The 12,138-nt window shown below is 36.1% G+C and overlaps 1 pseudogene; it reads left to right on the top strand.

Annotated features, from left to right (window-relative positions):
- Window positions 1-3,097: 3,097 nt before the first annotated feature.
- On the top strand, window positions 3,098-3,866 carry LOC122732422 (annotated as a pseudogene).
- The last annotated feature ends 8,272 nt before the right edge of the window (window positions 3,867-12,138 follow it).

The following is a 12,138-nucleotide window of genomic DNA, read 5'->3' as shown; positions in this document are numbered from 1 at the left end:
CCTTCTCCAGCTCTTTTTACAGATGAGGGAGAGAGGCAAACAGAGATAAATGATTTGCCTAGGGTAACACAGCTGATAAGAATCTGAGGTCAAATTTGAACTCAAGAGAATGAGTCTCCCTGACTTCAGGCCTGGTACTCTATCCATTGCACCATCTAGTGATGAAGGATTTTCTAAGGTATCAGACATAATGTACTTTTTGGTTTTGCTGAACTTTTATAGTCATCTTTACACTTTCTTACAAGGGAAAACTTGTTTGGAAAAAATATATATATAGAAATGAATATGAAGTTTTAAAAATCATCAATAAAACATAAATAACATAAAAATGATTGAATTAAGTCATCCTTAAGGCTCCTTTATACTCTAAATCTAATAATCTTTAGTACCATAAGATTCTGATGGTTCACGTTCCCAATTGTTTTGTGTATTCCAAAAATTGCCTTATTTCTGAGAAGTTAGCCTCTGAAGACTGGAAGAGTCATGCTGTATAGTGAGAAGTTGAATATCTGCCAAGTGACTTGATAATTAGGTTCTGAGCCTGGGCCCTTCCCTCTCTGGTAGAAACATTCAATAAGTATAAGTAGCTATGAAAGTATAAAGGGCAGAAAGGACAGAGCACCTAGTGTAAAGAGTTCTAGACTTTTGGTAAGATCTGGGTACAAATGCGCTGATGCTTACTAGCCACGTGATCAAGAGCAAGGCATTTAACATATCTGAGCCCCAGCTTCATCACCTGAATATATATGTATGAAAACTTAAAACATAATGCTTACATTAATTGAGTTCTTTAAGGTTCACAAAGCACTTTGCATAGAAGGAGGAGGAGAGAAAGGAGAAGAGGAAGAAGGAAAAAAAGGAGAGGAGGAGGAGGAGGGGAAGAAGAAGGAGAAGAAGAGAAGGAGGAGGAAGAGGAAGAAGAACATTCCCTAACTTTTGTTTCAATTGGAAGGCTGGGTCCCCAGAGGGCACCTACTACTCTCAGATAACAAGATAAGACAATTAATACAAAACCTTCTCCCAAGAACCTAGCTCACACCTTCCCACAAATCCACACAGAATCCATGGGAGGAGCAGGCTTAAACTTAGAATATAATCATAGTGAGGCACATGTATAAGAAATATGTACGAGAAGGTTTAACTCACATCACCTGCTATAGGTGGTATGGAAGTCCTTCTATAGACGGTGCAGTGGATACAACACCAGGCTTAGAATGAGAAAAACTCATCTACCTGAGGTCAAATGTGGCCTCAGACACTAACTATGTGACCCTGGTTAAGTCACTTACCCCTGTTTGGCTCTCTTCTTCATCTATAAAATGAACTGGAGAAGGAAATGGCAAACCACTCCAGTATCTCTGACAAGAAAACCCCAAATGGGGTCACAAGGAGTCAGACATGAATGAAATGATCGAAAGCTTTCTCTTACTATATTCTTTTTTTCATTAAATCACTTTGTGTGTGTGTGTGTATGTATGTATGTATATATACACTCAAATTTATTGCTGCTGCCGGTTAGAAGATAGGCTTTAATAAGTAACTTTTTTTTTTCAAATGAGGTTTTCCCTTTCATTCTTCTAACCACATGAGTCAAAGTGAATTTTAGGGGAAAAAACATCAAGTTAGGATGATTTGATTCCTTTCTTTTCTCTCTCTCTCTCTCTCTCTCTGTGTACACACACACATACACATACATATATAATACATTCAAGCACATATACACATGTATATATGCATATGTGTATATACATATATGTATGTGTGTATATGCACACACAAACATATGTGTGTGTTATATGTGTGTGTGTGTGTGTGTATATATATATATATATATATCCTTTTAGTACTTCAATAATACCATGGAAAAGATATTCACCACAGAGCTGGAATTAGTTCAGCTAGGTAGAGTTTCTCTTGCCTGTCTATTTATCATAATGACATAGCCTGTAAGAAGGATGTCTTGACCTGCATGGCAGTAGGGATCCCATCAAACCTAATGAGCCCTGACTAGTCTCTTGTGCCCTTAGGTTCTGGGAATTTATGTCAACAATTTAAGCTCTAGACCCCAGGACCCAATTAAGTCTTGAAGATGGTTTTATTGACTTTTTAAAGATTTAAAAAAAAAAAAAAAAACCTCTAACATGTGGCGGGGATCTTCCACACTTCTTAGGCCATGTGTGGTAAATTTCTAATGTTGAAATGAAATCTATGGCCATGGGTCCCAAGCAGTTTTCGTAGCAGACATTGCTACTCCCACACAACAGTGAGGGTGGACTCATCTTTTTACTGGACACCTTCTTCGGCATGGAGCATCACAAGAATTTCAGATATTAGGCCACATCTTTGCTTTCACAGGTATCTCAATATGTAGGAGAGCACCAAAGGAAGATTAGTATCTAGTCTAAGAAGAAATCTTGCTGTGTTATTTTTAAAGAGTAATTTCATCATAACTACATTGGTGCGGCCAATGAGAATGTTGTGGAATCTGCAAATTCTCACAATTTGTTCTGTACAGTTAATGCCTATGATCCAGTGGCTGGTATAGAGCAAGTGCTGAATAAATATTTATTGGTTGATTTTTTGACAGATAGTGGGGGTCATACCTGTGGCTAAGTTTTTTTTTAATTTCTTCAAAATTCTTTAGTCTTATAATAACTGCAATAATATATTTTAACAAGGATATTGTGAATCTATCTTAAACATTAGAAAACAATTACAAATACATTTATTTAAAAACAACTGACCTAGAAAAATCAGTCTCTAGGTCTCCCAAGGGGAAAAAAAGGAAATGAGTTCCTTAAAAACATGATTTGTTGTAGGTTTCCCATCTTTACAAAACAGGCCAACGGGTACTTTTTTACTCATAAAGTGGAGTTTAGAATTACTAATCACTTAAGATATAATCATTGCCTTCCGTCTTTGCTCTTGATTCACATGGATAATAGAAATGTACAGCAGGAACATGGGACAAAAACATCTTATAATCTGTAGGTACACTTACATGAGCTAGCTCATTTACTAAGGTTTCTGTGCTATATTTTAAAAATGGACTCCAGCTTTTGATTTTTGGAGCGGGATCATGGTGGTGGTCAAGAACATGCACCACACCAAAGGCCGCAAAAAAGGAGCCAAGAAGAAAGTGGTTGATCCATTTTCAAAGAAGGATTGGTACGGTGTAAAAGCAGCAGCTATGTTCAACATTCGCAACATTGGCAAGACACTTGTTACAAGGACTCAAGGAACAAAAATTGCCTCTGATGGTCTCAATGGTTAAGTTTTTGAAGTGGGCCTTACTGATCTGCAGATTGATGAAGTTGCTTTTCATAAGTTCAAGTTAATCACAGACGATGTTAAGGGTAAAAATTGTCTGACTATTTTCCATGGAATGGATCTTACCCAGGACAAGATGTGCTCCATGGTCAAAAAGTGGCAGACCATGATTGAAGCCCATGTTGATGTCAAAATTACCAATGGCTACTTGCTCCACCTCTTTTGGGTTGGTTTTACCACAACAACCAGATCCGTAAGACCTCTTATGCCCAGCACCAACAGGTCCATCAAATTCATAAGAAAATGATAGAAATCATGACCCAGGAGGTGCAGACAAATGACTTGAAAGAAGTTGTCAATAAACTAATTCCAGACAGCATTGGAAAAGACATAGAAAAGCCTTGTCAGTCCATTTAGCCTCTCCATGATGTATCTGTTCAAAAAGTCAAGATGCTCAAGAAGCCCAAATTTGAATTGGGAAAGCTAATGGAACTGCACAGTGAAAGTGATAGCTCTGGAAAACTTCAGGAGATGAAACAGGCACAAAAGTAGAAAGGGCTGATGGCTATGAACCATCTGTTCAAGACTCTGTCTAAAATAACTTTTAAAGGCTGAAAAAAAAATTTATCATTGTAAAAAGAAAAATGGACTCCATATCTCACATTAGCATTGTTTAGCATGTGGACCAATTAAAATTTGGTAGATACAACAATCAGAAAATAGTCCATTTGACAAGAAAAGTATTTCATTCATATAGTGTTCTTTTTCCCACTGGTAGGTCAAGAATACAGAGTAAAAATGAACAATCTTCTGAGTGATCTTTATCTCCTCCATAACTGGCTTAACATGTACATAGGACAAGGCAGAACACCCCACAAGGGCTACTGACATTTTTCCCTTGATTGGTGGATTGCAGATGATTCAGCAACAATACTTTGACTTAGATCAAAGTGAACACAAACAAAAATCAAATTCAGTTTCACAAGATTCCAGTATATGTATTAAATTTAGAGTGAGATATTTCTGTTGGCATGATATAGGACCTCAGGGTTGTTTTTATAGATATAATACAAATAATAACAATAATAATATCCAAGATATCTTTTGTGGGTATCAAGTGGGTACCACTGAATGACATTCTGTCTGTCTATCTACATCTGTGTTTATACACATATATGAAGTAGGTTAATTTCCCCTTTGGCGCTTCTTGAACAACCACATCTTGATTACATATAACATTTAATTAATAATATATTATGAAGCCTCCATTAGTTACAAAAATTAATATTCACAAATTATGATGTTTCAGACTTTTACATAGGAAATAAATAAATGAGAGTTTACAAAGACATGGGAAAGTATTACTTAGAACATCAATGGCATGTTTAAAACCAGCCACCATGGCTTAATGTTTCTGAGGTTGCAGCTACTACATGGTATATTTATGATGCTTTTGGAGGGCAGGGGAGAGGTTACCAACACATTAATTGTGCCCTTCTATTTCAATGCCGAAATCTAGAGTCCTTCAAAGTGTTATCTGTTGATCAGGTTCAAGGCCTATTTGATGTTAAAGAATAATGAAAGTTTGTATAGAATACCAAATTCCTAGAGCAATTAAAAAACGTATACAGGGAAAAAAAGTTCTGAAAATGGTTGACTGTTTCTTTACTTTGACCTATCTCAACATTATAGTGAGAGAGTCAAGAAAGACTCCTTGGAAATACCCATCAGTTTGCAAATTGTGCTCTAAAGATAGGAGGAGATCATTTTCTACAAGACAAAATAGGCATCCAATAATTATCCAATAATTCAGTGACTTAGTAGTGATTTAAAGGCTGTTAGAACCAGCTAAATGGCACAGTAAATAGAGCTCTGAACTTAAAGTTAGAAGGCATGAGTTCAGATTCAGACTCAGACACTTACTAGCTATGTGGCTGAGCAAATCACTTAACTTCCTTTTGACTCAGTTGCCTCATCTGTAAAATAGAAATAATATTACCTGCCTCCTAGGACTTTTGTGAACATAAACAGAGATATTATGTGTAAATGATTTGTAAACCTCAAAGTACCATAGAAATGCTAGCTATTAACAATAATGATAATAATTCAAAATCAATCATCATCATAATAAATATCAATACCACAAAACCCTCAACCCATTATCAATAATTATCAATAACAATTGTAGCATGATCAATAATCCTAACTTTGGTCAAACATGTAATTCCATCACACACATGACCAGGTAAAAATGAATTGGATAACCAGAGACTTACCTCAAGTCTCCATATAGGTGTTTAAAATATGAATATCATAGAAGTTAAGGGAGACACAATGATGTTTTATTTCAAACTTCAATCTCACGTCTCATTGTCACGTCTCATTTGAATTCCTTCACAATCTTGATTCTTAACAGTAGCACTATAGGTTTTAAACAAATTAATAAGAGTGTCATAATTGGTGCAATTAAAAGAAAAATCAAATGTCTCAAAGAACCAAATTATAGGAAAAGAGAAGTAAGATCTAACATTTATCAGTATCTTTATAAAGTCACATTTTCTCTAGTATACTTTGGCAAATTTTGGACAGTTCTAGATCACTCAGAGATCACAATGGAAAAATTTCAACATGTGTACTGTGACAATTGGAGTGACTCCTCCTGCTGGAGAGATACTGTACGAAAGTTCCATCATGAGGAAAAGGCATCTAAGGGCAAGCCACGTGGCTTGGAAGGCCAGTTCCTTGGTGTCAGGAAGTGACGTTTGATGTTTCCAGTTTAGACAGGAGGCTTGTGGGACAAAGAAGGAGCGAGGCTCTCTCTCTTTTGCCAGAACCTCGTGGGGAATGGAGCAAAAATGCTGGCTCCCTGAGATAGATAGATAGATAGGCCTCTTTCTCTCTCCTCACCAAATTCTTATGCTCCTTAATAAATGCTTAAAAGTCTTAACTCTTGCTAAAGCTTCTAATTTATTGGTAACCACTCATTAGATTTTTAGACAGTATAGCTAGAATTTTAGCCACATTACAGACAGCAACTATTCAGATGGTGACCACAGAAGTATTCAGTACAGTTTTTATATATCACCACATCATATAAATGACAATTGAACCAAGCAATGTCACTTAACTAAAAAGAGCACAATGCCAAAACTCACAAATAAAGGACAGGTTTGAGCCCTTATACTGTTAGATCCATTAACCTTGAGAGTCCCTCATCTTGATGTTTTAGAAGAATAACATTGAATGCAAAATAAATGTCTCTCCATCTTAAGTTCAAGGCAGACCACTAAATATGTAAAAATTTAAAAAGCAGAAGAAATTCTTATTGCCTATATTAGTCATTTTACTATATCAATGAGAAAGCTTTTTTTCTTTTGTTTTATGAATTGTGCTAATTTCAGAGAATATTTTTCTTCAGTTATTCCCACAATAGGATACCAGATGAATGAGTTTATATCTTGATGACATAATTCTGATGCAATAAAAAATAAAATCCACTAAGTAGCTACTATGTAGCAGGCACTTTGCTAAGCACCAGCAACATGACTAATAAAAAGAAAGATAGTACCTGACCTCAAGATGTTACAATCTAAGGAAGAGAGGACATGCCAAAAAAAAAAAAAAAAAGGTGGGGGTGGCAGTGAATGGGACACCAAGGGATATTTTGTTTGATGGAATTTAAACTACGCAGAGCAGTTGGTGAAAAGTGAAATAGATTGGGGAAGTCCTCTTTCTGACCTCTATAAAGGAAGACAATGGGAGTGGTTTGGTACTACACGCTTCAAGTGGAGTTCAACGTGTTGTTGTTGTTCTTGTTGTTGTTTTCACAATACATTTAAATCAATAAATTCCAAACTTTAACCAAGGCAAAAATATAATCCATTGATTATGTACTTGCATTTGTTTTTCCAGAAAGACATGTCTGCCATATTTGTTATTGACAAGAATTGAGGGAAGTAGAGTGGAAGGGATAAAATAGATAGAACTCAAAATAATTATAACAAGATAATGAGAAAGACAATGATCAAAGCACAATTGTTTGAATATAGAAAAGTTGTAGGTTACAGTTTTCTAGGAGAAAAATAACCAGATTAAATATTTATATTATCTAAGCCCCACTTCAATTAATTGTTCTTTTTCTAGGTTATGCTATGACCAACCATTGGTTAGACTTTTTTCATAGACTTCATAAGAAGAGGACATTTTATGTAAATTTACACTATCTTTTTTAGCTTTTAAATATAACATTTTCATCTAAAATTTTGAAATTTAAAACCAATTTTCTAATTATATTTTAGAGGATCAAGAATTTCTGTTAAATATAATTTTATTTGTTTCCTATTTAATTTTTAGGTGAGAATTTCCTCTCCTTCCCCTCCCCACCATGGATACAGTCAATAGCTCAAGGTCTAGTACAGCCTAAGCAATCATTCCCAAGAGAAAATGGGCTATGCTTTCACTAAATGAGACCCCTGCAGATTTTTCTGTTGACTTTGGGTTAAATATATAGATGCTAATTAATGAAATAGCCTTTTAGGTAATAAGGAACTAACAAAGGTTGATGGTAAACAGTGCTATAATGTGTAAAGAGTTGTAGTCATATGAAATAGGCATTATATTACGAAGTTAAATTGTCAAAGCTACAACCATTACAAAAAAAATTCTTTTCAAAGATTCTTGCTTTCTGTAATTTGAATCCAAATTCAAAATGGATTTTCTTTTACAATACCCATGTTCTAAAGTCTCCTATCTCATTGATTTATATAAGAATTGCATTTTTCTAATATTAGCACAGACTCAGAGGGATGTAATGTTAAAACTGAACATTCTTCAATTCCAAAATTAATTATTTTCATTAATAGTTATCAAATCTTTCTAAAGCACCCATGCCATTTTACATTCTTATAGGGAAAATTTTAAAAAGAAAAAAGAGTTTATCAATCGCCAACATCTTTGAACACATTAGAAATACCCCATCATACACATCTTTACAACATTCTTGAATATTTAATTATTTAAACATTCTCATTGATTTAGGAAATCCCTGGAGGGATGCAGATCAAAACATTCCCATGCCAGCTCACTCTGGGCAATTCTTGGCTATGTCCTCCCCAAAGTTCCCCACAGATGCTATAGGTTGTTGATTCATTTCAACATTGTATTAGTACTAGTGAAGCACTGGTTTTTGGTATCCCTCGACTAAGCACTTTTCTCTTCTAGTCATACAATTCCTTTAGGGTATTTCTTGTTATTGAAATGCTCCATCATTCTCCTTTAAACAAAAATATTTTCCTTAACCTCGGGAAACAATACAATAAATCAATACATATCTAGCTCATAGGAGGCAATTAGTGAAACTCTTCTAGTCTATCATGTCCACCTCTGAAATGTTTAAATGACAGAAAAGAAATGTTCATTAAGACTGTGCAAAAATTTCTCCCTCTTTGTTCCCTAACCAATTTCACAGTCCGTAGTCAATTCATTCTGAATCTCAATACATATAAAACTATAACATGTTTATAAACATGACTTCAATGCTTTAATTTGCTTGAGGTTATTTTCCTCTTCATGGAACAGGTAGGAGTATATCCAATAATTCTTTCTTTTTGTCTTACATACATATAAAAGTATCTGGGAAACCCAGTATGGTCTGATACCGCACTTTTGTTTCTCTTAATAAAAGTTGGGATATTTCTTTTGTTTTTATTTTTTGTTTGTTTGTTTTGCTCAGAGAGGCTTCCCAGTTTCTTTTTTACACATCTCAGAAGAGTGGGAGAGACCCATGGAATCTTCCCTAGAAATCCTTCTGTTTTCTACTCTTTTTACTCTGATCCACCAAATTCACAATGAAAAGGCAATTAAGAGTTTCTCCAAACTGAGCATTAAAACCATGAAGTTTGGAAAGCTTAAAATACATTATAACTGATGAACATTCGCTCCTTGTAAAATTGACTGAAGCTAAATGAATTGATTTTTTACAAGCAACATCAGCATAAGCAGATGCAAAGACCATACTTTCCACCCACCCACACCCTTCTTTTTTCTCCTATTCTCCAGCAAAGACATGACTAGATTGATAAAGGGAACCTTTTTTCCTCCACAGTCAGGAAGCCAAGATAAGAAAGCTGTTTTGTTCAGCTAGGGCTCCAATTCAATTAAAGGCTCCTTCATTCTATATAAACAGATACAGATAAAACAAAAGAAATGCTTTCCCAGATTCTCACACACACACACACACACACACACACACACATTCAGAAAAGAAAAGAAACAATTTCTTAGCTTCAGACATGGGCTCACATATTCAGCAAAACAAATCAAAATTAAAATCTTTTTTTTCCCTTAAGTGAACTGTTATACCAGCTAAATCTTGAGAGGATAAATCACTCAAATCCTGGAGTCCTCTTATTGAAATCTGTTTAAACATTCCTGCCCCTTTAAAAGAAACACAGGGAAGACCAGGAGGGGCCATTACTTAGCAGCCATATCTCTGGTCATGGGGGTCCAGCCCTAATCTTTCCCATCCCTATCACAAGTGGGAAGATTTATCTGAATGGAGAGGGTGGGAAATCCTAGAGAATTTGGATGGATGGATGGATGGATGGATGGATGGATGGATGGATGGATGGATGGATGGATGGATGGATGGATGATAGATGTATAGGTGGATGGATGAGGAGAGAGAGACAGAGAGAGAGAGGGAGGGAGGGAGGGAGGGAGGGAGGGAGGGAGACTGATTTCTTAAGCATATAATATGTGCCAGGCACTATGGTCAGTGCTGGGGATAAAAATTTTAGCCAACAAAATATCCTCAGTACCCTTTTTACCCTCAAGGAACTTACATTCTAATAAGGTGATGAAACACATTAAGAAAAGATAGGGGAGGGAGGAAGTTCAATTTGGGGTACGACAAAGAAATGACAGAGAAGGGTAAAGAATTGGATCCCAGTAAAACAAGGCCCAAACTAGCCTATCAGACCCTAGGCTGTTCCCAAGGGCAGAGTGCAAGGTTCTGGTAGAGAGGTGTTAAAGACAGACTAATTGGAGACAACATAACGTGGAGATGGCAGGATGTTCAGAAAGATAGAACTACCCACAAGAGAGAGGCAATAAACAATCTCATTTTCACCGGAATGCCTGCATTAGCCCTCCAACATAAAAGAAACATGAGGACATTCTCTGAGGATAGAAGCATATTTACGCATATCAATCCTCCCATGAAAATTAATGGGGATAAAAGAGCAGATTCTCTCTTATGGGATCCTGAGCTATTGCCAGAATGCAAGAAGAAGGACAGAATTTGGGTCAGCTGCTTCTAGAATAGAAATAGAATATATAGAATTATAGGAATGAATGTTTTTACTAACCTTAAAACAAATAACACAAATGTCCAAGCCTTGAAAGGTATGTGGAGTCCATGCCCAACAACTTTCCTGAGCTTCCCGGTAGAGATTTAAGAGAAATTTCTCTTTTATCAAATCTGGGATGGGAACCAGAGAAAGGGGAGAGATCAGCAGATACTTCTCATCCCTCTGTAATAGGATCCTTTTGTTATAGCGTCCAAAACTGTCTTGGAAAGAAAACCCATTGTTTGGAACTTAGGGTACAAGTCAATAAAAAAACTTTATTTCACCCACAGTTATAAGTCAAGATGGAAAGAAGTATGTCTTGGTATTAAAAAAAAATGAGTCTTTATGGAGCAAGTGGGTTTTTGAAAAAATAACTCTTTCCCATTAGTACGTATGCAGAAAACATATAGCCAGACTTTGTTTCCAACTGGCCAGCCATCACTTTGGGAGATATCTTATGGTTATATGAGAAAGGGAGTAAAGATCTCCTAGTCTACAAGTCTGTCATTGGTCTTGCAATCTTGCAAGGCAGCCTCTGCTTATCTTTTGATTATCCTTGTTCAAGGACTGGGGTAAAATAAGACCCCAAACAGGCATGGAAGCTTCTTTTAAAATTAATCACATCGGGGCAACTAGGTGGTGCAGTGGATAAAGCACTGGCTCTGGATTCAGAAGGACCTGAGTGCAAATCTGGCCTCAGACACTTGACACTTACTAGCTGTATTACCCTGGGCAAGTCACTTAACCGTCACAGCCCTGCAAAAAATTAAATTAATTAAATTAAATTAATCACATCAAGAAAGGGAAAATGGAATGCCTCTAACTCTGCTACCATACTATTATGAACATTTGGGAAAAAATTAGACTATTTTATTTCAAAATCCACAGAAAGATAAGAATAACACATTTGACACCTTCTAAAGCAAGAATTCTTAGCCTGGAGTCTATGGACATGCATGATTTTGGAGGTCAATATACTTATGGGAGTAGGGCAGCTAGGTGGAGCAGTGGCTCGAAAACTGGGCTTGGGATTTGAAGGACTTGTCTTCATAAATTCAAATCTGGCCTCAGGCACTTACTGGCTGTATGACATTGAGCAAGTGATTTAACCCTCTTTGTCTCAGTTTCCTCATATGGAAAATGAGCTTTAGAAGGAAATGGCAAAGCACTTCAGTCCATGCCAAAAAAAAACCCAAATGGGGTTATGAAGAATAGGATATGAATGAAACAACTTACAACAACAAGAACTTGGGGAGAGAGGGATCATGTCTTTATTTTAATTAACCTTTGGTACCTTTTTTAATCTTACTTTGTGCATTTAAGAATATTGCTCTTGAAGGTTTCCATTTGCTTCATCAGACTATCTAAGAGGTCCCCACACATTCATACACAGAAGATTAAGATCCCCTGATCTAAAGTAAGGGAAGAAAGGACACTCATCCACAGCACACACTCCCATGAACATAAAACATATGGAAGCCCATTATAAGACTTATTCTCCTTTGAAGCTGGCTGAGCC

This window comes from Dromiciops gliroides, chromosome 6 (assembly GCF_019393635.1).
Source record: "Dromiciops gliroides isolate mDroGli1 chromosome 6, mDroGli1.pri, whole genome shotgun sequence".
In the NCBI taxonomy this organism is placed as follows: Eukaryota; Metazoa; Chordata; class Mammalia; order Microbiotheria; family Microbiotheriidae; genus Dromiciops; species Dromiciops gliroides.
Note: the sequence above shows the minus strand (reverse complement) of the source record. Positions and strands in the feature narration are given on the sequence as shown.